The following is a 27,504-nucleotide window of genomic DNA, read 5'->3' on the forward strand; positions in this document are numbered from 1 at the left end:
AGGTGCTGAATGGATGCAGGTGATTGTGGAACCATAATCCTAGCCAACATTTTGGACCTGTGGTTCCCAAAGCTCTCCACCACTGGGGGTTTCCCTCGTCTCCTGTCTGGGTCTGTTGCAGTCTGATTGATAGAGATTGATTACCTCTGGAACAGGCCGCCGGCTCGTGCGGTGGACGTCAATTCGCTGAGCTCCTTCAGGCGAGAGCTGGACCAGCTTCTGGCTGGGGCGGAGATCATCTCTTACAGAAGGTAGGCATTGCGGGGAATTCAGGGCTCGAGTGATCTCCTGGACTAGTTTCAATTGCCTAGATAGGTCGGAGAGGAATTTCCCAGACTTTTTTTCTCTCAAATTGGCCCGGATTTTTTATCTGGTTTTTCGTCTCTCCCAGAAGGTCGTATGGTTTCAGGTGGGGTGGGGAGAGTATATATTGAGATACACAAGATATCGCAATTGTGTGGGACAGGCTGGATGGACCAGAGGGTCTTTACCTCTCTGTCATTATTCGTATGTTCGTATGATTGCTCTGATTAGCCAACAACTCCACTCTCGTTGTATCGCGTGACTTCCAGGAAGGTGGAAGTCGAATTAGATTGGACCGTTTCCCGTCTAGCAATTCCCATGTTCCTATGCAAACGTGATGCGTTCAAGGGGATGCACTGCAGCAACTCGCCAAGGCTTCTTCAGCAGCACCTCCCAAGCCCGTGACCTCTACCACCTAGAAGGACAAGGGCAGCAGGCGCATGGGAACATCACCACCTCCAAGTTCCCCTCCAAGTCACACACCATCCTGACTTAGAAATATATCACCGATCCTTCATCGTCGCTGGGTCAAAATCCTGGAACTCCCTCCCTGACAGCACTGTGGGAGCACCTTCGCCACACGGACTGCAGCGGTTTAAGAAGGCGGCTCACCACCACCTTCTCAAGGCAATTATGGATGGGCAATAAATGCTGGCCTTGCCAGCGAAGCCCAGATCCCAAAAGCAAATTAAAAAAAAGAAAGAAATCTGTTTTCAAATTTGATGGAGGGGAAATAGATACTGGGGTTATTCACGTGAAGTACGAAAACTGACGAGCATATTTACTGAATCTCAAATGTTTGAGGTCTGTCCTACCAATGTTCCAAACCACAGTGCATAGTTATCAGTGCTGTGGTCTCGGTTGATTGAGGTGATGAACCCACTAAGTACATTGTGCTGTTCTAACGGTGTGTGATTAAACTCGCCAAAGATCCATTTTATTTCGTTAGCCCCACAGCCTTATTCAGGCCTGGCTGCATTGACCATCCTCAACCAGAGTCCCAGCCAGTGCCAGATTCAATTGTAAAGGGACAGAAAGGGCCCAAACTGCCACAGACATGGAGACATTCCTCGCTAATGGAACACAGATGGTTATAGTTACTGAGGCGACGTCACTATGAATTTGGGCAGAGCAGTTCATTCTGCATGAAGAATGTTTCCTTGTTTTTGGAATGTTGGTGGGTTGTCTCCCTGGTTGTTGTTCAAATCGGTGACCGTGTAAACTTTGAATTTTACGGCCTTCTCACTTACAAGAGTAGGCCTCCTGTAGAGGTTATCTACACCAAGTTTCCCTCTACATTAGACTGGGTGTGTTGATTTTAGCAATGAGGTCGTTTTTGCTATTCGTAAAAGAAAAAGAGAAGTTACACTTACACAGCGCCTTTCATGACCTCAGGACGTCCCAAAGTCAATTAAGCACTTTTGAACTATAGTCACTGTTGTAATGTAGGAAACGCAGCAGCCAATTTATACACCGCAAGATCCCACAAATAGAATCTGTTCTTTTTTAATGATGTTGGTTGAGGGATAAATATGGGCCAGGACACTGGGGAGAACTCCCCTACTCTTCTTCAAATAGTGCCATGGGGATCTTTTACATTCAACTTAGAGGGCAGATGGGCCCTTGGTTTAACATCTCACCCAAAAGATGACGGGCTGGATTTTCATCGAGGAGGCGTGTAGGAGGCGGGACTACAACTTTCGGGGTTGTAGTCCCGCCTCCATCGAGTTGTGGCCAACCCACGCAATTTTCACTTGATTGACCTTGTTGAGCCCGCTCAGCGGGCTCAGCAGGTCAATTAAGGGCCACCCGGCAACAGGTGACGTCACAGACTGACATTTCATCTGTCAAGAGCTTTTGACAGATGAAATATCAGCGTTTGACAGTTGTTTGAAGCTGTCAAACACTGACAACCTGTACTCCAGGTTAATTCCTTCCTCTCAGGATGATTTAGAGATCTCTCCACAACAGAAAGCTGAATACTGCAGATTTTGACAGCTCGCGGCCATTCTGCTTTCTGTGCCGGTGAGATGAGGGACTCCCGAGACCTGAAGGAAGGAAGGTTGTAAAGGTAAGTAAAGGCAAGTAAAACTTCTTTAAACACTTTACACACACCAAACACACTTACCTCTGCACTCATGCACCCATCACTCACCTGAACACCGGACATCTCGACCCCTCCAAGCCCTTCATCCCGACGGTCCGCCTCCTCTAACTTGGCGTGGTTTGGAACCATCAGGAATCCCACACTTCACCAATAAAAATAGGGATTAGGCTAAAAACTGCCTGTTAACAGGCAGTTAATTGGCGCTAATCCCCTTCCCGCCTCGGGGAGGTGGGTCCCAGTGCGGGTCGGGTACCCGCCTCCTTTGAAACTGGCATGGAGGCGGGTTGGGGGCAGGATGGGTTCGTGCCCCCCCCCCCACCGATTTCAAGATTTTAACCCTCCCACACGCCTCCAATCCCACCTCCACGGCTCAATGAAAATCCTGCCCGACATCTCCGACAGTGCAGCACTGGAGTGTCAGCCTAGGTCTTGTGTTCAAGTCTATGGGGGGGGGGACGTGAACCCACAACCTTCTGACTCAGAGGCGAGAGAGTGCTGCCCACTGAGCCACAGCTGACACATATTGTGCATTGTGTGCGTGTGTCTAACTTTATCTGTATTTGCTTTGCACATCTAGGATACGGTAGTGCAGTGGTTATGTTACTGGACTAGTTAATCCAGTCCTGGTACATGAGTTCAGATCCCACAATGGCAGTTTGAGAATTTTTTAATTCAGTTTTAAAACTATCTGGAAATAACAAGCTGGTATCAGTAAAATGTGAAGCTGTCGGATTGTCGGAAGAAAACTGATTGATTAATGTCCTTTGGGGAAGGAAACCTTACCCAGTCTGGACGACCTGTGACTTCAGTCCCACATCGATGTGGTTGGCTTTTAACTGTCCTCTGAAGTAGCCGAGCGAGACACTCAGCCAGGGTAACTGAGGAAGGTCTGGCCGGTGATGCCCACATCCGCAGAATGAATATAAAAATATAAAGTCTATCTGTTCTTGGCAAGTGACTACAGGAGCATCTCCAGGAATAGAACAAACTAAAGTCAATGGCTGGAGCACCAGCATTGTTTTTCCATGATTGTGAGGGCAGGATTAGCAAGGACAGATCTCCCTTGCAAGATGTCAGTTTAGTTGGCAGGTCAGCTGCCCTCCTTGAAGGTCTCCCAGTTGTTACTCCGCCCAGGAGGAATGTTCTAGCAATGTTCCACCTTCCGAATCAATTCGTCTGCGTCCAGGAGACCAGCAAGCACCTCCAAGATCTCTATCCAGGAGTACAGCGAGGACCTGCAAGGTCTCTATCCAGGAGAACTGCAAGGACCTCCAAGGTCTCTATCCAGGAGTACAGCGAGGACCTCCAAGGTCTCTATCCAGGAGTACAGCAAGGACCTCCAAGGTCTCTATCCAGGAGAACTGCAAGGACCTCCAAGGTCTCTATCCAGGAGTACAGCGAGGACCTCCAAGGTCTCTATCCAGGAGTACAGCGAGGACCTCCAAGGTCTCTATCCAGGAGTACAGCAAGGACCTCCAAGGTCTCTATCCAGGAGTACAGCAAGGACCTCCAAGGTCTCTATCCAGGAGAACTGCAAGGACCTCCAAGGTCTCTATCCAGGAGTACAGCGAGGACCTCCAAGGTCTCTATCCAGGAGAACAGCAAGGACCTCCAAGGTTTCTATCCAGGAGAACAGCAAGGACCGCCAAGGTCTCTATCCAGAACAGCAAGGACCTCCAAGGTCTCTATCCAGGAGAACAGCAAGGACCTCCAAGGTCCCTATCCAGGAGTACAGCAAGGACATCCAAAATCTCTATCCAGGAGAACAGCAAGGCCCTCCAAGGTCTCTTTCCAGGAGTACAGCAAGGACATCCAAAATCTCTATCCAGGAGAACAGCAAGGACCTCCAAGGTCTCTATCTAGGAGAACAGCAAGGACCTCCAAGGTCTCTATCCAGGAGAACAGCAAGAGCCTCCAAGGTCTCTATCTAGAAGAACAGCAAGGACCTCCAAGGTCTCTATCCAGAACAGCAAGGACCTCCAAGGTCTCTATCCAGGAGAACAGCAAGGACCTCCAAGGTCTCTATCTAGGAGAACAGCGAGGACCTCCAAGGTCTCTATCTAGGAGAACAGTGAGGACCTCCAAGGTCTCTTTCCAGGAGAACAGCAAGGACCTCCAAGGCCTCTATCTAGGAGAACAGCGAGGACCTCCAAGGTCTCTATCTAGGAGAACAGCGAGGACCTCCAAGGTCTCTATCTAGGAGAACAGCGAGGACCTCCAAGGTCTCTATCTAGGAGAACAGCGAGGACCTCCAAGGTCTCTATCTAGGAGAACAGCGAGGACCTCCAAGGTCTCTATCTAGGAGAACAGCAAGGACCTCCAAGGTCTCTATCTAGGAGAACAGCGAGGACCTCCAAGGTCTCTATCTAGGAGAACAGCAAGGACCTCCAAGGTCTCTATCTAGGAGAACAGCAAGGACCTCCAAGGTCTCTATCTAGGAGAACAGCGAGGACCTCCAAGGTCTCTATCTAGGAGAACAGCGAGGACCTCCAAGGTCTCTATCTAGGAGAACAGCGAGGACCTCCAAGGTCTCTATCTAGGAGAACAGCGAGGACCTCCAAGGTCTCTATCCAGCCATGGCTCAGTTGGTAGCACTCCCACCTCTGTGTCTGAAGGTTGTGGGTTCTAAGCCCCTTTCCAGGACTTGATCTCGTAATCTAGGCTGACACTTCAGAGCAGTACTGAGGGAGTGCTGCACTGTCAGATGTGCCGTTTCAAATAAATCAGGGCCCCAGCTGCCTATTCACGTGGATGTAAAAGATCCTGAGGGCTCTATTCAAAGAAGAGCAAGGATTTCTCCTAGTTAATACCTTCCCCCCCTCAACCAACACCACCAAAAGTAGGTTAACTGCTCCTTCATCTCATTGGTTACATGTGGGAGCTTGCTGTGTGCAAATTGGCTGCTGCATTTTCCTACCTAACAACAGTGACTACACTTTAAAAACAATTCATTGGCTGGTGAAGCACCTTGGGATGTTCTGAGGATGTGAAGGGCACTCTATCAATGCAATTCTTTCTTTACCAAAAACCTTTTCAGACTGGGTGTTGTGAGGAAAGGGCTTAACACCCAGATTAACCATCCATCCTGGATTTTTATCCCCACGGTTTACCATACGAATAAAGATTCCCCTAGAGTCCAAAAATCTATCTCTCAGTCTTGAATATACTCAACGACTGAGCATCCACAGCCCTCTGGGGTAGAGAATTCCAAAGATTCACCACCCTCCGAGTGAAGAGATTTCTCCTCATCACAGTTCTAAATGGCCGACTCCTTATTCTGAGACTATGCCCCTAGTTCTGGACTCCCCAGCCAGGGGGAAACATCCTCCCTGCATCTACCCTGTCAAGCCCCTTAAGAATTTTGTATGTTTCAATGAGATCACCTCTCATTCTTCTAAACGCTAGAGAATATAGGCCTAGTCTACTCACTCTCTCCTCATAGGACAATCCTCCCCCATCCCAGGAACCAGTCTGGTGAACCTTCGTTGCACTCCCTCTATGGCAAGTATATCCTTCCTCAGGTAAGGAAACCAAAACTGTACACAATACTCCAGATTGTTGGGCCTGGTGTTCTATGATAAGGATGGGCCCTTTTTATAGAGTTTGTGCTATTTGTTTGTGTCAGTAACAATCCCAGTAAATTATTTCAGGGTGTTGGTGGAATGGCTGTCATGGAAACTAAGGGGAGAGCTGAGGATCGCACTCGCAATTTTCTGCTTTGAAGAGAACTTTCGTGCTTCTCAACGTGAAGGGTGACAGTGCTGGGTAAATAGAAAACCATTCTGGTTTTTGCTATGAAGACGGGTGGATATGAGGGCAGGTGAGATTGGACTACAGCAGCAGCACAAAACAGACTCATAGCGATTCAGCAGCCCGTTTTACACCCTGCCCAGTAAAGTCAATGGGAAAGGAGATTGGGCGTGGTGTAGAACGAGCTGCTGATTCGCTATCGCCCATGACGAATTTCACACCCCCCCCCCGCCCCCCGCCAGTGAAGTTCTCCCAGATATCATGCGTTAGATGCAGAGTAAATCTCTCTTTACTCTACCCCGACCGTGTGACTTGACTCCCAACCTTCACCTGGCTTATCCGTATGTATTTTCCATTAAAAGAAAATTTGTTCCTGGGATATGGGCGTCACTGGCAAGGCCAGCATTTATTGCTCATCCCTAATTGCCCCTTGAGAAGGTGGTGGTGAGCCGCCTTCTTGAACCGCTGCAGTCCGTGTGGTGAAGGTGCTCCCACAGTGCTGTTAGGGAGGGAGTTCCAGGATTTTGACCCAGCCACAATGAAGGAACGGCCGATATATTTCCAAGTCAGGATGGTGGGTGACTTGGAGGGGAACTTGGGGGTGGCGGTGTTCCCATGCGCCTGCTGCCCTTGTCCTTCTAGGTGGAAGAGGTCGCGGGTTTGGGAGGTGCTGTCGAAGAAGCCTTGGCGAGTTGCTGCAGTGCACCTTGTAGATGGTACACACTGCAGCCACGGTGCACTGGTGGTGGAGGGAGTGAATGTTTAAGGTGGTGGATGGGGTGCCAATCAAGCGAACTGCTTTGTCTTGGATGGTGTCGAGCTTCTTGAATGTTGTTGGAGCTGCACTCATCCAGGCAAGTGGAGAGTATTCCATCCCACTCCTGACTTGTGCCTTGTAGATGGCGGACAGGCTTCGGGGAGTCAGGAGTCACACTCATGGTTCCCATGTGAGTTAGGTAGACAATTTAGGGCCACAGTATGAAAACTCTATCAAATAGAAACCAGCTTGGGACTGAGAAAACTCTGCGGATCCTCCAAAGGAAGAGACTTTCATTCCATCAGTCTAGAAACTCGACCAAGTGATTTACTAGGATGATACCAGAACTGAGAGGTTATACCTACCAGGAAAGATTGAGTATGCTGGGGCTCTTTTCTCCAGAAAAGACAAGGCTGAGGGGTGACCTGATAGAGGTCTTTAAAATTATAAAGGGGCCTGATAGGGTAGACATAGAGAAGACATTTCCCCTTGTAGAGGAGACCAGAACTAGATAGTCACCAATAAAGCGCATAGGGAATTCAGGAGAAATTTCTTTACCCAGAGAGTGGTGAGAATGTGGAGCTCATAGGAACACAGGAGCAGGAGCGGGCCATTCTGCTCCTTGAGCCTGTTCTGCCATTCGATTAAATCATGGCTGATCTGTATCTTGACTCCATCCACCCGCCTTGGTCCTTTTATACCCTTGGCTAGTGCAAAATCTATCGATCTCAGATTTAAAATGATTACTCGCTACCACAAGGAGTAGTTGGGGCGAAAAGTATAGATGCATTTAAGGGGAAGCTCGATAAACACATGCGGGAGAGAGGAATAGAAGGTTATTTTGATGGGGTTTAGGGAGGAGGCTCATGTGGAGCATAAACACCAGCATGGACCAGTTGGGCCGAATGGCCTGTGACATAATAAAACTCACTACACACTTGGTTTGAGTATAAAGCAAGGCTTCAATCAACTTGTTTCAGAACATGGAGGTCTAGTTGTACTTCACTAGTTCCTTGTCTTACAAAATGTCCCTGGAAAGCTGGGGCTGACGCCCGAGTATTTATACTCCTTGGACGGCGCCACCAGCTGGCCGTCCAGCATTATTTCACGAGCAGTTTCTTGATAAATGATGAGATTTATAACAGCCTGTTTCTGTGCAGTACGTGTATATATATAAAAAAAAGAAATTCTTCCAGTGAGAAATCTTAGCCAAAGCCTTCATCCTCTCACTGTCCGATGTTCACACTGGCCTCGTAAGTCTTCAGTGACCAGGGAGAGGCTGAGACCACGGGATAATCCAGGACGCTCCGTAGGCAGGACGTCGTCATGTTTTATTTTTTTTAGCTTTTCAAAGACCCGCGGCACCAGAACGTCTTTTAATAGAACTGCAGGCCGAGTTACCATGGGAACCGAGAAAGCGCATGTTGCTTGGCTAAATGACCCAGGTCGCGGAACCGCAACAACACCAGCAAAAAAACAACAAAAAAGGAAAACCATCCTTCCGGTCTTCAGATGGAGATGGAATCAAGGCCAGGGTCATTGGTTTGTGGTTTCCACAAGAAAAACGAATGGATTCACAGGATGTGATTCCCAGGGCAATCCTGGAATTTGACTTATTAAGTAGTCACTGGTGGAAATGATCATCGGTGAATGGAATTGTGGAAAGTGACCTCCAAAACACTGAATAAAACCCTTGGAATCCCACCGATTAAGATCAGAATTTGAATAATTTTGTCAACACAATCCACTGCTATTAATTTGGGCTGTAGGCTTCCGGGCGTCGCGGCTATAATGAGTGTTGGAACACTGGATAACTAATCAATATTCTGACATTAGGTTTACATTCATCTATAATGAGGCAATACTGTGCCAGTGACAAAAAATCCCCACCTTCCTTTTCCTCACCATTGGCGACTGTGCTTTCGGCTGTCGAGGCCCTAAGTTCTGAAATTCCCTCCCTAAATCCATTCACCTCCCAATCCTTTTTGGATATTGAGGGAATCAAGGGATATGGGGATAGTGCGGGGAGGTGGAGCTGAGGTAGAAGATCAGCAGCGATCTTATTGAATGGCTCGAGGGGCCAAATGGCTGGCTCCTGCTCCTATTTCTTATGATCTCCTCCTTTAAGACGCTCCTTAAAACCTACCAGTTTGATCGAACTTATCCAATATCTCCTTCTTTGGCTCTGCATCCATTTTTGCCTGGTTATCCCTCTGTGAAGCGCCTTGGGCCTTTTCTCCTGCCGTAAAAGCGCTATATAAATGCACGTTGTTGGTAACTAGGAATAATACGAGCAAACACTTTTCTTTGTTTTATGAGTGAGGAGGCCCCTAGCAACCCAGAGGAATGTGGAACTTTTTGCCAAGCAGAGGAACAAACACACGATTGAAACAGTGCTGTGCTTGGATCGGGTTTTGTTGTAAATTCCAGATAAAAATAGTCAGTTTGTTAAATATTTGGATGACGGATTGTGGATGATGTTCCTCTGATTCTCCCCCCAGTTGCTCTCACACGCTTCCCAGGCCATGCCTCAAATGCGAGCAGGGAATTCGGGGAGCCTCCTTGTTAAGTCTGTGTGTTCTAGTTGTAATTACTACACAGACTACAAGATTAAAGTTCAACAGGTCTTTACTGGTTGGAGGTCAGGACTATACTAAATACAATATTACTACACAGTGCTTATATACCGGTGGTCACCACCGGTATTACGTATACAGCAGCCAGAGAAAGTAGTACATCTCTTAAGGTGGAACAGGCTTAAGTTCTCTTAAGGTGGAACAGGTTACATACACCACAATCCTCCCTTTTTAGCTTAACAGTCATATCCCCATTTAACATAACATAATAACATATATAACTTCAGGTATAAACAGTTCAAAGGTTCAGTCTCTCAGGAGGCCTTCTGATTCGGTTTGGATAATGCCTTTCAGTGGTCTCTGATTCCTGTTGCTGAGGTGACTCCTCTAGTTGGTCTCCCATGCATTGGGTGTTATCATCATCAGGTACATTCCCTGCCAAGGTAGATGCTTCAGGTTCATTAACGTCTTCCACAGTTGTCTCTGTCGCAACCATGGGTTCGACCCTTGCTCTCGATTCTACCAGTTGATCCGCATGATGCCTTATCACATTGTTACCAATATCTACTGTGTACCTCAGAGGTCCTTGTCTGGCCCGAATTGTTCTGGACTGCCATTTTTCGTTTCCATAGCCCCTTGCCAACACTGGTTGTCCTACGTCGAAACTTCGAGTGGTCTTGTTATTAATATGCCGGAACTGTTTGTTTTCCACTTCCCTCCGCACATTTGGTTTTAACAAGTCCAACCTGGACCGCAACCTCCTGTTATAAAACATCATGGCAGGACTTTGGTTAGTCACTGCATGAGCGGCGTTTCGATATGCCATTAGGAAATTGTCCACCTTGTGCTGTAGCGGAATCTGATCATCGTCCATGGCCTTTATTGCCTTTTTGAATGTTTGGACAAATCTCTCGGCCAACCCGTTTGTCGCCGGATGATATGGGGCAGAGGTATAATGTTTCACCCCATTCTTCTTTAAGAATTTTTGGAATTCTTCCGACACGAACTGTGGTCCGTTGTCCGAACAGATCTGTTCTGGCAATCCGTTCCTTGCGAATATTGTTCTTAACACCACAATTGTCTTTTCTGAAGTAGTGGTATTCATCTTGATCACTTCTGGCCATTTGGAATGTGCGTCCACCACAATTAGGAACATGGAGTCCATGAATGGACCAGCAAAGTCAATATGTACGCGTTGCCATGGGGCTGAAGGCCATTCCCATGGGTGTAGTGGTGCGATCGGAGGTGCATTTTGCACTTTTTGGCACCCAGCGCAGCTTTTCGTTAACTCCTCTATCTGTTGGTCAATACCCGGCCACCATACATAAGCCCTAGCAAGACTTTTCATCTTAACTCCCCCCAGATGACCTTCATGCAGTTCTTTTAGAACTCTTTCCCTTAACTTGGGAGGAATAATTACTCTTGTCCCGTACATCAAGGTACCATGGCAGACGGACAGCTGGTCTCGCCTTGCCGAGAATGCCGGTAACAGAGGATCACCACGTGTTGGCCATCCTTTCACTGTCACCTCGTAGACTCTGGACAGTGTCGGGTCGTTCCTGGTTTCTCTTTCAATACTTGCATTGGTGACTGGTAAACACTCGATGATGGTCGAATGAAATAACTCAACAGGGTCAACTTTCGTCGTTTCTTCTTCTTCAGGTAGTGGCAGGCGCGACAGCCCATCAGCATTGCCATGCTGCTTCGTACCTTTGAATTCTATTTGATATTGATGTGCCCCAAGGAAAAGGGACCATCTCTGGAGACGCTGTGCTGTCATCACTGAAACACCCTTCTTAGGGTTAAAAATGGATACCAACGGCTGATGGTCTGTCAGAAGTGTGAATTTTTGGCCCTGCAGGTAATGATTAAACTTCTTCACTCCCCATACAAGGCTGAGAGCCTCCCTATCGATCTGCGCATAGTTGCGCTCAGCGGAGGTCAATGATCTGGATGCAAACGCGACTGGCCTTTCCGTGCCATTTGGCAACTTGTGTGAGAGTACTGCCCCAATACCATATGGAGAAGCATCACAAGCCAACCGAATAGGCAGTGTCGGGTTGAAGTGAGCCAACACTTCCTCTGAGGTGATCAATTCTTTGCTTTTGCGAAATGCCTTCTTACAGTTTTCGCTCCATTCCCATGGTACCCCCTTCTGTAAAAGAGCATTTAGCGGGTGCAGTACCGTGGATAGATTTGGTAGAAATTTATGGTAATAGTTAATCAATCCTAGAAACGACCTCAACTGAGAGACATTATCCGGAGCGGGAGCCTTTACAACTGCCTCTATCTTGTCAGGAGACTTATGAAGCCCCTCCCGGTCAATGACATGACCACAGTACGAGATCCACTTCTGGAAGAACTCACATTTCTGCCGATTAACTCTAAGTCCATACTCTTTCAGTCTGTTGAGCACCAGTTCCAAGTTTGCGAGGTGTTCTTCATCACCATCACCTGTAATCAGAATATCGTCCAGGTAACATTGTGTGCCTGGAATTCCCTGTAATACCTGCTCCATGGCCCTCTGCCAAATTGCTGGAGCCGATGCCACTCCAAAAACCAGCCTATTGTACCGGTACAAACCTCGATGCGTGTTGATCGTGAGGTATTGGCGTGACTCTCTTCAACCTCCATCTGCAAGTACGCCTGCGCCAGGTCTATCTTGGTGAAGTGTTTCCCGCCAGACAACGAAGCAAAAATATCCTCAATCCGTGGAAGCGGATACTGCACCGTGTGAAGCACCAGATTAACGGTGATTTTGAAATCTCCACAGATGCGAACCTTCCCTGGTTCTCCTGGCTTGTTGCTCGAAGGACGTTTCATAACGGGAACAATGGGCGTAGCCCACTCACTCCAATCTACCTTAGACAGTACACCTGAACGTTCTAGCACTTCCAGTTCCGCTTCTACAGTGGGTCGTATTGCATAGGGTACCAGTCTGGCTTTAAAATTTTTTGGGTGTGCATGTTCATCAATCTTGATGTTTGCCGTAATTCCTCTCAGTGTTCCCAGTCCCTGCTGGAACACCTCTTTAGCATCATCCAATATTTTGGACAATCGTTTAGGTTTGACATCTGTTTCCCCAGAATCTACCGTTAGTGCCTTCAAGGAGTGCCAGTCCATATCCATTTTCCTAATCCACTCCCATCCCAGTAGTGGTGGACCTCCTTCAGGTAGCACATATAAGTCCATTACTTGGCTTTCTTCACCCTTGTGGACCACTTTTACCTCTATCTTTCCGATGGGGTACACTCTTTGCCCCGTGTATGTTTTCAATATAATCTCTGTATCCCGTAGGGGAATATGTTGGAATAACCTTTTGTAATATTTCTTATTCATGACCGTCAATGCCGATCCAGTGTCCAATTCCATCTTTACTTGGACTCCTGCTATCTGAAGAGTGACCCAAATTGTCTGGAGATCTGCATCCTTACCAACGTTGTGTACTCTTAAGCTACCCAGTTCATTACTGCTAGTGTCTGAATCTGACTTCTGTTCGGTCGAACTGTTCTTTGTCACCTTGTGTACCTTTATGTATTTTCCTTGCGGTGACTTTTTGTTGCTGGTCTTCTTTCCTGACCGGCATACTTTAGCTATGTGGCCAAGCCTGCCACACGTTCTGCATTCTTGGTTTTTAAACCAACACTGGTTCTGATCGTGCGTTGTCTTTCCACAACGATAACATTTTACAGTACTCAAACCCAATTTATTTGTACTGAGTTCCGGTGACCGTAGCTGCATTACTGCTGTGCCTCTCGCTGCGGCTTCGTGTGCTGCTGCCATAGTGACCGCTTTCTCAAGCGTCAGCTCATTCTCCTCGAGCAGTCGCTTTTGTGTATCTTCTTTTAATAAACCACACACAAATTTATCTCGTAGCGCCTCTGTCAGTCTCGTTCCAAACTGACAGTACTTTGCTAGCTTACGCAATTCCATTAAATATTCAGCATTGCTTTCATCCTTCAGCTGCCTTCTGCTGTAAAATTTAAATCGTTCCGCTAGCATCCGCGGCGTGGGGTTTAGATGATTTTTCAGGACAGTAACAATCTCCTCGAACGTCTTATCCGCCGGTTCATCTGGAGATAAAAGGTGTTTCAATTGCCCGTATGTCTTTGCACCCATTAAGTTTAATAATGTTAGTGCTTTCTCTTCATCTGGGATTTTATTTGCTTTACAATAATTTTGTATGCGTTCTACATACATGGCCCAATCTTCGATGTCGCTATCAAAGGTATTAATGTTCCCATGTTTAGGCATCGTTGCAATTTAATTTATTTTTATTTTTATCCAAGATGGCGGCTTCCCGCTCTTGTCTTCGTCCTCCGCCTACAAAATGGCGGTTTTCCCGCGCTTGGCGGTCTTCACCCGTCCCCCGACGCTGTCTCCGCTTCACCGCAGCTCTCGCGCCTTCAGTTGCCCCAGACGCTGCGCCTTTTTAGCCCGAATGCAGCCCGGCCCTTATCACCAGCCGCGATCGATGTCCCCGCGCTGCGCCTTTCGGCCCGAATGCGGCCCGGCCCGTATCTCCGGTCGCGATCGATCTCACCGCCCTTATTCCTCCGTCTTCCCTCCCCGTCTGTACAGCCAACGCGGCCGACTTTCTGGTCGCGTCGCTGCCCGGCTTAGCCACCACCGAGGTAGAAAGAAGATAGCTGACAGCCGCTGATGGAGGCTTCGAGTTCAGGATGTCTTCTGCACTCTGGTTTCTCGATGTCTGCCGCGCGACGTGTCTTCCAGCAGGGTGATGAGGGTGGAAGCCTCTCTTCGACGTCCGTTCTGTGGACGAAGCCGCCGTGGATATAAACTGTCGCAGGGTAAGAATCGGACTCGTCGCCACTGTTAAGTCTGTGTGTTCTAGTTGTAATTACTACACAGACTACAAGATTAAAGTTCAACAGGTCTTTACTGGTTGGAGGTCAGGACTATACTAAATACAATATTACTACACAGTGCTTATATACCAGTGGTCACCACCGGTATTACGTATACAGCAGCCAGAGAAAGTAGTACATCTCTTAAGGTGGAACAGGCTTAAGTTCTCTTAAGGTGGAACAGGTTACATACACCACACTCCTCTTCCTGGCCCTCTCACCAACTCAGGAGTTGCAGAGAGCGACACAAAAAGTGGCCTTGGGAATGATGTCCCACCTTTAGTTCTTTTTTCTTTCTCCGTATGGAGAACTGGGAGCTCATCAAAACGGCGTCTCATCACTGCTCGGTATCCTAGCGCAGGATTGACAGTTAGATTAGGGATTTCGAAAGAGTAGATGGTAGAGGGATTAAACCTCATCCCTCCAATTCTTGGGTGGGGTGTGCGTATGAGGAGAGATTGGGTCGATTGGGCTTATACTCGCTGAAGTTTAGAACAATGAGAGGGGATCTCATTGAAACTTATAAAATTCTAACAGGACTAGACAGACTAGACGCAGGAAGGATGTTCCCGATGGCGGGGAGTCCAGAACCAGGGGTCACAGTCTAAAGATAAGGGGTAAGCCATTTAGGACAGAGATGAGGAGGAATTTCTTCACCCAGAGAGTGGTGAACCTGTGGAATTCTCTACCACAGAAGGCAGTTGAGGCCAATTCATTAAATATATTCAAGAAGGAGTTAGATATATTTCTTAAGGCTAAAGGGATCAAGGGATATGGGGAGAAGGCAGGGACAGGGTACTGAATTTGGATGATCAGCCATGATCTCATTGAATGGCGGTGCAGGCTTGAGGGGCCGAATGGACTACTCCTGCTCCTATCTTCTATGTTTTTATATGTTTCTATGTTAGCACAGCAACCCGTTGAGCCTATCGCTGCCTAATCGTTGGCTCGGTGGGCAGCCTTCTTGTCTCTGAGTCAGAAGGTCATGGGTTCAAGCCCCACTCCAAGGACTTGAGCACAAAATCTAGGCTGACACTCCCAGTCCCGTACTGAGGGAGTGCCGCAGTGTCTGAGGCGCTGTCTGTTGGCTGAGACGTTAAACCCAGGCCCCGTCAACCAACTCAGATTGGATGTAAAAGATTCCACGACACTGTTATGAAAAAGAGCAGGGGAGTGCGCTCTGGTGTCCTGGGGCCAATATTTATCCCTCAACCAACATCACTAAAAACAGATTATAAGAACATAAGAAATAGGAGCAGGAGTAGGCCATTTGGCCCTTCGAGCCTGCTCCACCATTCAATGAGATCATGGCTGATCTTCTACCTCAACTCCATTCACCGGCCCTATCCCCATATGCCTTTACTAGTCAGAAATCTATCAACTTCTGTTTTGAATATGCCCAATAACTGAGCCTCCACAGCCCTCTGGGGTAGAGAATTCCAAAGATTCACCACCCTCTGTGTGAAGAAATTTCTTCTCATCTCAGTCCTGAATGGCCTACCCTTTATCCTGAGGCTGTGGCCCCTGGTTCTAGACTCCCCAGTCAAGGGAAACATTCTCCCAGCATCCACCCTATCAAGCCCTGTAATAATTTTGTATGCTTCAATGAGATCCCCTCCCATTCTTTTGAATTCAAGAGAATACAGGCCTAGTTTACTCAATCTCTTCTCATACGACAGTCTCACCAGCCCAGGAATCAATCTGGTGAACTTTCGTTACACTCCCTCTGTGGTGTATGTAACCTGTTCCACCTTAAGAGACTACCTTAAGAGATGGACTACTTTCTCTTAGCTACTGTATATTGTAGTACCGGTGGTGACCACACCGGTATATAAACTCTGTGTAGTAATTTGCTAAGCAGTTCAGCCCTGACCTTTGATTAGTAAAGACCTGTTTAAGTTATTCTTGTTGTCTGTGTCCAGTGATTTAGAATAAGCATATCTGGGACACTCAGACTCAACAGTGGCGACGAGTCCGATCTTACCCTGCGGCAGTTTTGCATCCAAGGCAGCTTCGTCCTCAGAACGGGCGTCGAGAAGAGGCATCCGCCCTCATCATCCTGCTGAGCACCGCATCGCACGGGAGGCATCGAGAACCCGGGTTGAAATTACTGACCACGAAGTCCTCCATCAGCGACAGGCAGTGATCATCCTTCTACCACGGTGGTGGGTAAGCCGATCTAGCGACACGGGCAGAAAGTCGACCGCGTTGTCAGTGGAGAAGGGGAGGGAAACCGGAGGAAAAAGGGCGGAGAACTCGACCGCAGCCGGTGAAAAGGGCCAGGCTACAATCGGGGCCGAGAGGCGCAGCGACAAGGGCAGCGTTAATGCCACGAGAACCGCGGAGAACTCGACCGCAGCCGGTGTAAAGGGCCGGGCTGCAATCGGGGCTGAGAGGCGCAGCAACGAGGGAAGCGTTAATGCCCACGAGAACCGCGGGGGAGCAAAAGCAGCGTCGGGGAAATTAAGAACCGCTGGGAGGCGAGAACGGCAACAGCGCGGTCATCGCCATTGTAGCCAGCGGGGGAAGAAGACAAGCGCGGGAAGCCGCCATTGTAGTCGGCGGGGGAAGAAGACAAGCGCGGGAAAAGCTGCCAAGCGCGGGAAGCCGCCATTTTAGTAGGCGGGGGAAGAAGACAAGCGCGGGAAGCCGCCATTTTGGAAAAATAAAATATTTAAAGAAACTCTCAAGGATGCCTAAACACGGTAACATCACTGCTTTTGATAGCAATGTTGAAGATTGGGCCACGTATGTAGAATGCATTGAAGTTTATTGTACAGCAAATGAGGTACCAGATGATAAGAAAGCACTAACCTTATTAAACTCAATGGGTGCGAAGACGTACGGGTTATTGAGGCACCTTGTAACACCAGATAAACCGGCGGATCAGACTTTCGCGAATATTGTTAATATCCTGCAAGAACATTTAAACCCCACACTGCTGCTGATAGCGGAACGATTTAAATTTTACAGAAGAACACAGCTGAAAGAGGAAAGCAACGCTGAATTCTTAATTGAACTGCGCAAGCTATCAAAGTACTGTCAGTTTGGTACAGGACTAGCAGATGCTCTGAGAGATAAATTCATGTGTGGATTATTAAAAGAAGGAACACAAAAGCGACTGCTAGAGGAAAAGGACCTTACGCTTGATAAAGCTGTCACCATTGCAGCATCGCACGAGGCCGCGGCAAGAGGCACCGCGGAAATGCAGCTAAAGTCATCGGAACTCAGCACCAATCAAATGGCATTGGGTGCAGTAAAGTGTTATCGTTGCGGAAGGACAACGCACGATCAGAACCAGTGCTGGTTCAAAAATCAGGAATGCAGAAAATGTGGCAAGCTCGGTCACATAGCTAAAGTATGCCGGTCAGGAAAGAAGACCAGCAACAAAAAGTCACCGCAGGAAAAGTGCAAAAAGGTACACAAGGTGACAGAGAACAGTTCGGATGAACAGAAGACGGATTCAGACTCCAGCAGTAAGGAACTGGGTTGTCTAAGAATACATAATGTGGGTAACACAGCAGACCACCAAACTATCTGGGTCACACTTCAGATAGCAGGAGTCCAAGTGAAGATGGAATTGGACACTGGATCGGCATTGACGGTCATGAATAAGCAAGATTACAAAAGGTTATTTCCACACATTCCCCTAAGGGATACGGAGATTGTATTGAAAACATACACGGGGCAAAGAGTATACCCCATTGGAAAGATAAAGGTAAAGGTGGTCCACAAGGGTAAAGAAAGCCGAGGAATGGACTTATATGTGTTACCTGAGGGAGGTCCACCACTACTGGGACGGGAATGGATCAGGAGAATAAATATGGACTGGCATTCCTTAAAAGCACTAACTGTAGATTCCGGTAAAAAGGACGATGTCAAACCTAAACGACTGTCCAGAATATTGGACGATGCTAAAGAGGTGTTCCAGCAGGGACTGGGAACACTGAAAGGAATTACGGCAAACATCAAGGTTGAAGAACATGCAAACCCGAAATTTTTCAAAGCTAGACCGGTACCTTATGCGATACGACCTGCTGTGGAAGCTGAGCTGGAAGGACTAGAACGTTCCGGAGTACTGTCAAAGGTGGACTGGAGTGAATGGGCCACGCCCATTGTTCCCGTCATGAAGCGTTCATCGAGTAACAAGCCGGGGGAACCGGGGAAGGTTCGCATCCGTGGCGATTTCAAGATCACTGTTAATCCAGTGCTTCACACGGTGCAATATCCGCTTCCACGGATTGAGGATATCTTCGCTTCGTTGTCTGGTGGGAAACACTTCACCAAGATAGACCTGGCACAGGCGTACTTACAGATGGAAGTTGATGAAGAGTCACGCCAGTATCTCACGATCAACACGCATAAGGGCTTATATCGGTATAATAGACTAGTTTTTGGAGTGGCATCAGCTCCAGCGATTTGGCAAAGGGCCATGGAGCAGGTATTACAGGGAATTCCAGGCACACAATGTTACCTGGATGATATTCTGATTACAGGAGATGATGATGAGGAACACCTTGCAAATTTGGAACAGGTGCTCACCAGATTGAAACAATATGGACTTCGAGTTAATCGCCAGAAATGTGAGTTCTTTCAGAAGCAAATCTCATACTGTGGTCACGTCATTGACCAGGAGGGGCTTCACAAGTCACCTGACAAGATCGAAGCTGTTGTGAAGGCTCCCGCTCCGGAAAATGTATCCCAGTTGAGGTCGTTCCGAGGGTTGATTAACTATTACCATAAGTTTCTGCCAAATTTACCCACGGTGCTACACCCGCTGAACGCTCTTTTGCAGAAGGGAGTGCCATGGAAGTGGAGCGAGGACTGTAAGCGGGCCTTTCACAAAATCAAGGCATTGATCACCTCTAAGGAAGTGTTGGCTCACTTTGACCCAATGCTGCCTATTCGTTTAGCTTGTGATGCTTCTCCATATGGTATTGGGGCAGTGCTCTCACATAAGTTGCCAAATGGCTTGGAAAGACCAGTCGCATTCGCATCCAGATCATTGACCTCCGCTGAGCGCAACTATGCTCAGATAGATAGGGAGGCTCTCAGCCTTGTGTGGGGAGTAAAAAAAATTAATCATTACCTGCAAGGGCAAAAGTTTACGCTGCTGACAGACCACCAGCCGTTGGTTTCCATTTTTAACCCTAAGAAGGGTGTTTCGGTGATGACAGCGCAGAGGCTCCAGAGATGGTCCCTTTTCCTAGGGGCACATCAATATCAGATCGAATTCAAAGGTACAAAGCAACATGGTAATGCTGATGGGCTGTTGCGCCTGCCACTACCTACAGCGGAAGAGGCACCGACAGTTGACCCTGTTGAGTTATTTCACTCGACCATCATCGAATGTTTACCAGTCACCAATGCAAGTATTGAGAGAGAAACCAGTAACGACCCGACACTGTCTCGGGTCTACGAATTGACAGTGAAGGGATGGCCAGCTCATGGTGAACCACTGTTACCGGCATTCTCAGCCAGACGAGAACAGCTGTCCGTCTGTCAAGGAACATTGATGTATGGAACAAGGGTGATTATTCCTCCTAAATTAAGGGAGAGAGTTCTAAAGGAACTGCATGAAGGTCATCTGGGGGGAGTCAAGATGAAAAGCCTTGCTAGGGCTTATGTGTGGTGGCCAGGTATCGACCAACAAATAGAGGATCTGACTAAAAGCTGCTCAGGGTGCCAAAAAGTTCAAAATGCACCTCCAATTGCACCACTGCATCCATGGGAATGGCCTTCAACCCCATGGCAACGTGTACATATTGACTTCGCAGGTCCATTCATGGACTCCATGTTTTTAATTGCGGTAGACGCACATTCTAAATGGCCAGAAGTGATTAAGATGGCGACCACTACCTCGGAAAAGACGATCGCAGTTCTAAGAACGATATTCGCAAGAAATGGATTGCCAGAACAAATATGTTCAGACAACGGACCGCAGTTCGTGTCAGAAGAATTCCAGAAATTCATGAAGAAGAATGGGGTGAAACATTATACCTCTGCCCCATATCATCCGGCTACAAATGGGTTGGCCGAGAGATTTGTACAAACGTTCAAAAAGGCGATAAAAGCCATGAGCGAAGACCAGATTCCACTACAACACAAGGTGGACAATTTCCTAATGGCATATCGAAACGCCACTCATGCAGTGACAAATCAAAGCCCTGCCATGATGTTCTATAACAGGAGGTTACGGTCCAGGTTGGACTTGTTAAAACCAAATGTGCGGAGGGAAGTCGAAAACAAACAGTTCCAGCATATAAATAACAAGACCACTCGGAGTTTCGAAATAGGACAACCAGTGTTAGCCCGGGACTATAAGAATGAGAAATGGCAATCTGGAACAATTTGTGCCAGACAAGGACCCCTGATGTACACGGTAGATATTGGTGAAAACGTAATACGACGTCATGCTGACCAACTTGTAGAATCGAGAACAAGGGTCGAACCCATGACTACGACAGAGACACCAGTGGAAGAAGTTAGTGAACCTGAAGCAGCTACCTCAGACGCCAATGTATCTGATGATGTCCAACCCATAAGAGATCAACTAGATGAGTCACCCCAGCAACGAGAATCAGAGACCCCTGAAAGGCGTTATCCAACTCGGATCAGGAGGCCTCCTCAGAGACTGAATCTTTGAACAGTTTTGCATGAAGTTGTATATATGTTATCCATGTTATGTTTAAATTGGGATGTACACTGTTAAGCTAAAAAGGGAGGAATTGTGGTGTATGTAACCTGTACCACCTTAAGAGACTACCTTAAGAGATAGACTACTTTCTCTTAGCTACTGTATATTGTAGTACCGGTGGTGACCACACCGGTATATAAACTCTGTGTAGTAATTTGCTAAGCAGTTCAGCCCTGACCTTCGATTAGTAAAGACCTGTTTAAGTTATTCTTGTTGCCTGTGTCCAGTGATTTAGAATAAGCATATCTGGGACACTCAGACTCAACACCCTCTATGGCAAATATATCCTTCCTTAGGTAAGGAGACCAAAATTGTACACAGTACTCCAGGTGTGGTCTCACCAAGGCCCTATATAATTGGAGTAAGACTTCTTTACTCCTGTACTCAAATCCTCTTGTAATGAAGGCCAGCAAACCATTTGCCTTCCTAATGGCTTGCTGTACCTGCACATTCACTTTCAGTGGCTCATGTACAAGGACACCCTGGTCCCTTTGAGCATCTGCATTCCCCAATCTTTCACCATTTAGGAAATACTCTGCCTTCCTGGTCTTTCTGCCAAAGTGGATAACTTCACATTTATCCACATTATATTCCATCTGCCATGTTCTCGCCCACTCACTGAGCCTGTTGAGATCCCCTTGAAGCCTCTTCACATCCTCTTCGCAACTGACACTGCCACCTAGCTTTGTATCATCAGCAAATTTGGAAATGTTACATTTAGTCCCCTCATCCAAATTATTGATAAAGATTGTGAATAGCTGGGGCCCAAGCACCGATCCTTGCGGTACCCCACTAGTCACAGCCTGCCATCCTGAAAAAGATTATCTGGCCATTATCTCATTGCTGTTTGTGGGAGCTTGCTGTGCACAAATTGGCTGCTGCCTTTCCCACACTACAACAGCGACTACACTTCAAAAAAGTACTTCATTGGCTGAAAGTTGCTTTGGGACGTCCTGAGGTCATGAAAGTTGCTATAAAATGCAAGATCTTTCTTTCTGTGTTGTGTATAGGAAGTCTTGAACATAAAAGTGACAGAGGGGAGAGCTCAACCTTGAAGCCCGTTAGCATTTGCGTCCAGCTGGATGTGACATGTGATTGACTGAAATGAGGGAGTGGGGGGAAACTATTTTGGCCTCCGTTTTGCACAATGAAAAGACAAACGTACAAATTTATTTGAGTTGTAAAATTCGATCCTTTTGTTAAAAGAACAGGAGTTGTTTTTCCAATTGCTGTACATTAAGTCTGCCCGTTACTAATGGTAGAAAAATGCTCTGGTGAGGCACCAGTGATACTCCCTTTCCTCTTCCCCCATGATGTGAATCTAAAGGAAAGGGTCAGAGGTTGTGTGACACGGTGCACTCTCCCATTGATTTGCGAGGGCCCCTGTCAGTCTAAAGTGTTAGCATAGTAACAAGGTGGCAGGCGCTGGAGATACATCACAGGGAAATGATATCTCGCTGATGCAGAGCAGACGTGTAGAGTGTCTGGATGCCTCAATAACACATCCATTCCAAAGTGGTCAGTCAAAACCCACTATATAGTTGCAGAAGGAGAGTGTGGTCTCTGTAACCTCCTCCAGCTCTATAATGCCCGCGATCTCTGCGCTCTCTGGACTCTTGAGCGTCCCCGATTTCCATCGCTCCACCATCGGCGGCCGTGTCTTCAGCTGCCTGGGCCCCAAGCTCTGGAATTCCCTCCCTAAACCTCTCCGCCTCTCTCTCCTTCTTTAAGACGCTTCTTAAAACCGACCTCTTTGACCCAGCTTTTGGTCACCTGTCCTAATATCTCCTTATGTGGCTCGGTGTCAAATATTGTTTGATAATCGCTCCCGTGAAGCATCTTGGGACGTTTCACTATGTTAAAGGCACTATATAAATGCAAGTTGTTGTTGGGCACCTGTGTTGTCTCCTTTTAGTAACAACTGACTGTAATCTTTCACTGTGCCTTTTAATTCATCTGGGGTAAAGTGGAAGGCAGAAGGCTTCATTTGAATCATAGGAACATTAGGAACAGGAGTAGGCCATTCAGCCCCTGCAGCCTGTTCCGCCCATTTATAAGATCATGGCTGATTATGTATCTCAACCCCATTTACCCGCCTTGGCTCCATGTCCTTTGATCAGCTGTGGCTCAGTGGGTAGCACCCTCTCGCCTCTGCAGTTAGAAGGTTGTGGGTTCAAGTCCCACTCCATGAGACTTGAGCACAAATTCCAGGCTAACACGCCCAGGGCAGTACTGAGGGAGTGCTGCACTGTCGGAGGTGCCGTCTTTCGGAAGCGACGTTAAACCGAGGCCCCGTCTGCCCTCACAGAGGTAAAAGGACCCATGGTGCTCTTTTGAAAAAGAGCAGGAGCGTTATCCCTGGTGTCCTGGCCGATATTTATACCTCAACCAACAACATGAGAAAAAAGGTGATCTGCCCCTCAATCCTCCGAGATCTCTGCACTCCTCTAATTCTGGCCTCTTGAGCATCCCCGATTTTAATCACTCCACCATAGGCAGCTGTGTCTTCAGCTGCCTGGGCCCTAAGTTCTGGAATTCCCTGCCTAGTCCTCTCTTTCCTCCTTTAAGACGCTCCTTAAAACTCTTTGACCAAGCTTCTGCCTTCATATCTCCTTATGTGGCTCGGAGTCTAATTTTGTTTGATAATCGCTCCTGTGAAGCGCCTTGGGACGTTTTACTACATTAAAGGTGCTTTATAAATGCAAGTTGTTGTTGTTGTTGGTGGTGTTATTACATTGCTGTTTGTGGGATCTTGCTGTGCGCAAATAGGCTGCCGCGTTTCCCTCATTACAACAGTGACTACACCTCAGAAAGAACTTCATTGGCTGTGAAGCACTTTGGGGATGTCCTGAGGTGGTGAAAGGCGCTACAGAAATGTAAGTCTTTCTTCTTTACCTCACAAAAATCTAGCGATCTCAGTCTTGAACGCTTCAGGTGAGCCCCCAGCATCCACAGTCTTTTGGGGGAGAGAGTTCCAGATTAAAGAATCTCTCAGGTCAGGTAGATGCAGAATGAAGCTCCCCCCTCCGTTCCAATCCGAGGGCGCCTTTGCGCTGCAAGCTAGGTGCCGGCGGGAAGCAGAAATTAGTGGCGTCAATCACAGTCAGTCCTCGGAGCGATGGAGTGAGACTCTGTGGATGGGGTAAAGAACGAAAGAACTTGCATTTCTACTGCGTCTTTCACGACCTCAGGACGTCCCAAAGCGCTTTACAGCTGATGAAGCACATAGAAGCATAGAAACATAGAAACATAGAAGATAGGAGCAGGAGTAGGCCATTCAGCCCCTCGAGCCTGTTCCGCCATTCAATGAGATCATGGCTGATCATCCAAATTCAGTACCCTGTCCCTGCCTTCTCCCCATATCCCTTGATCCCTTTAGTCTTAAGAAATATATCCAACTCCTTCTTGAATATATTTAATGAATTGGCCTCAACTGCCTTCTGTGGTAGAGAATTCCACAGGTTCACCACTCTCTGGGTGAAGAAATTCCTCCTCATCTCAGTCCTAAATGGCTTACCCCTTATCCTTAGACTTTGACCCCTGGTTCTGAACTCCCCGACCATCGGGAACATCCTTCCTGCATCTAGTCTGTCCAGTCCTGTCAGAATTTTATAAGTTTCAATGAGACCCCCTCTCATTCTTCTAAACTCCAGCGAGTATAAGCCCAACCAACCCAATCTCTCCTCATACGTCATTCCTGCCATCCCAGGTATCAGCCTGGTGAATCTTCGCTGAACTCCCTCCATGGCAAGAACATCCTTCCTCAGATAAGGCGACCAAAACTGCACACAATACTCAAGGTGTGGTCTCACCAAGGCCCTGTACAACTGCAGCAAGACATTCTTGCTCCTGTACTCAAACCCTCTTGCTACGAAGGCCAACATACCATTTCTAATGTATGTACCTTTAAGGGGAGAACTACATTTTACAGCTCCTGTATACTGTAGTACCGGCAGTGACCACACCTGTATATAAACCCTGAGTAGTGATCTGTACAGTTAGTTCTAGAGTAACCCTCATTCAGTAAACACCTGTTGAATCATTCCCTGCAGTCTGGTTGTCTAATTATTGAAGGACACAACATCAAGATACACGGATCTAACATTGGCGACGAGCAGATTCAAACCTACCTGCAACTCTGCATCACCTCCCAGGGATTCACTCTTGGAGAACAGTGGAAGAAGGCCGAGTCCAGAAGCACGGGCATCGACCACGGGAAACCCCCCAGTCATCCAGCGGAGATTTGAGCATCGCAGGGGAGGCTGTCGAGAGCCAGGCTTGGCTTTCCAGTCACGGTGGTCCAGCGAAACGGGCTGGCAACAGGTACTGCGCAGACCCTTCCCGGACAGCGGCGGCTAGAGCCGACCAACGGCACAGAAAAAGGCTGAGCAGCGTCGACGGGGGAGAGAGAGAGGGTAGAGCGCACAGGGCGCAGCCGGTGTTCAGGACCGAGCGGCGTCAACGGGGGAGAGAGGCGAGAGAGAGCAGAGTGCAGCCGGTGTTCAAGGGCCGAGCAGCGTCAACGGGGGAGAGAGGCGCGCAGGAAAATGCGCAGAGCGCAGCCGGTGTTCAAGGGCCGAGCAGCGTCAGCGGGGAAGAAAGGAAAGCGCGGGAGACGCTATTTTAAGCCACAGCGGGGAAGAAAGGAAAGCGCGTCTAACCACACCCAAAAATGCCGAAGAGTGGCAGTATCACAGCGTTCGACAATGAAGTCGAAGATTGGACGAAATATGTCGAACGCATAGAAGTGTGCTGCAAGGCGAATGAAGTGCCAGATGACAAGAAAGCGCTGGTATTGTTGAATTCAATGGGTGCAAAAACGTATGGCTTACTACGAAACATAGTAACCCCAGAGAAGCCAGTAGAAAAGGATTTTGAAAACATAGGCCTAGAAATTGGGTTGGGGCGCCAAAGTGGCGCAAAAGTCGCCTGAGCGCAGGATTTAGCGCAGCGATTGGAGTGATACCGATCGCCAGAAATTCAGTTTCAGTGCCCCTCGAGGGAGACGGGGCGAGGCTCGAGGTGCTCCGCGTCCCTCTTAGGGCGCTGAAACTGATTATCGCAGTGCAACGTGCCGCAGCGCCACATGCTGTGGCACGGCACGCTGCGGTACTGCAGGCCTCCCTCCCACTGTTAAGGAGGAGGTGCCTGCAACAGCGCGATCCCCGATTGCGAGTGCCGGCAAATGAGCCCAGCACCAAGGAGAAGTGCCGGGCTCTCGGGAAACAGCCGGCAATGCTGCGGGGGGGGGGGGGGGTTAGGAGGCCGGGGACGGAGGTGCTGGCAGGCGGCCACCGAAAAAGCGGCCACCCCGCACCTCCACCTTAATTGCGCCGCTGCCGGCACAGTAAGGCCCCGTGAACCGGGCGCGGGTAACGAGCGGCGCAACTGCAGCGTTCGCTACCAAATATCGCGAACGGGGCACGAATGGGGCGCTGCGCACACCGATGATGTCATCGGTGGTGGCGCAGCGCAAATGCCTAACGCCACCATTAGCGCCCCTACTGAGTATCGCCGGAGACGCAGCCAGTGGCGCTACAGCCACTGACTGCCTCTTTAGGCACTAACAGGTGGCGCTACTCACCCAATTTATCCCCCATAGTGTCAATCCTACAGGACCACTTAAACCCCACACCGTTGCTGATAGCAGAAAGATTTAAGTTTCACAAAAGGAACCAGCATAAAGATGAAAGTAATGCTGAGTATTTAACGGAACTGCGCAAGCTATCGAAACACTGCCAGTTTGGAACGGGACTAGCAGATACTTTAAGGGATAAGTTTGTGTGTGGGCTTCAAAGTGAAGGAAGCCAGAAACGGCTTCTATCAGAAAAGGATCTTACGCTGGACAAGGCTTTCAGCATTGCAGTATCACACGAAGCAGCAGCACGGGGCGTGGCAGAGATACAACGGAGGCCGCAAGAATATGGCACAAATGAAATGTTATACGGAACAGTGAAGTGCTATCGCTGCGGCAGAACAACACATGACCATAAGGATTGCTGGTTCAAGGACAAAGTGTGCAGACAGTGTGGAAAAGTAGGACACATAGCAAGAGTCTGCAGGTCGGGAAAGAAAACCAGCAGCAAGAAATCTCCACAGGAGAAGTACAAGAAGGTACATAAGGTGACGGAGAGTAGTTCAGACGAACAGAAAAGTGATACAGACTCCGGAAGCAAGGAGCTGGGTTGTCTGAAACTACATAATGTGATCAAAATGGAGGATCACCAAACTATCTGGGTCACGCTCAAGATAGCAGGAGTCCAAGTGAAAATGGAATTGGACACAAGGTCAGCCCTAACAGTCATAAACTGAAGGGACTACAAGCGGTTATTCTCACATATACCCTTGAGAGATACAAAGATAGTCTTGAAGACGTACACGGGGCAAAAAGTCTACCCCAAAGGAAAAATAAGGGTGAACGTTATTCTGGTGCAGGGCATTCTGGA

The sequence above is a fragment of the Somniosus microcephalus genome, chromosome 10 (assembly GCF_052327205.1).
Source record: "Somniosus microcephalus isolate GS21.2 chromosome 10, FLI_Smic_1.0, whole genome shotgun sequence".
NCBI lineage: Eukaryota > Metazoa > Chordata > Chondrichthyes > Squaliformes > Somniosidae > Somniosus > Somniosus microcephalus.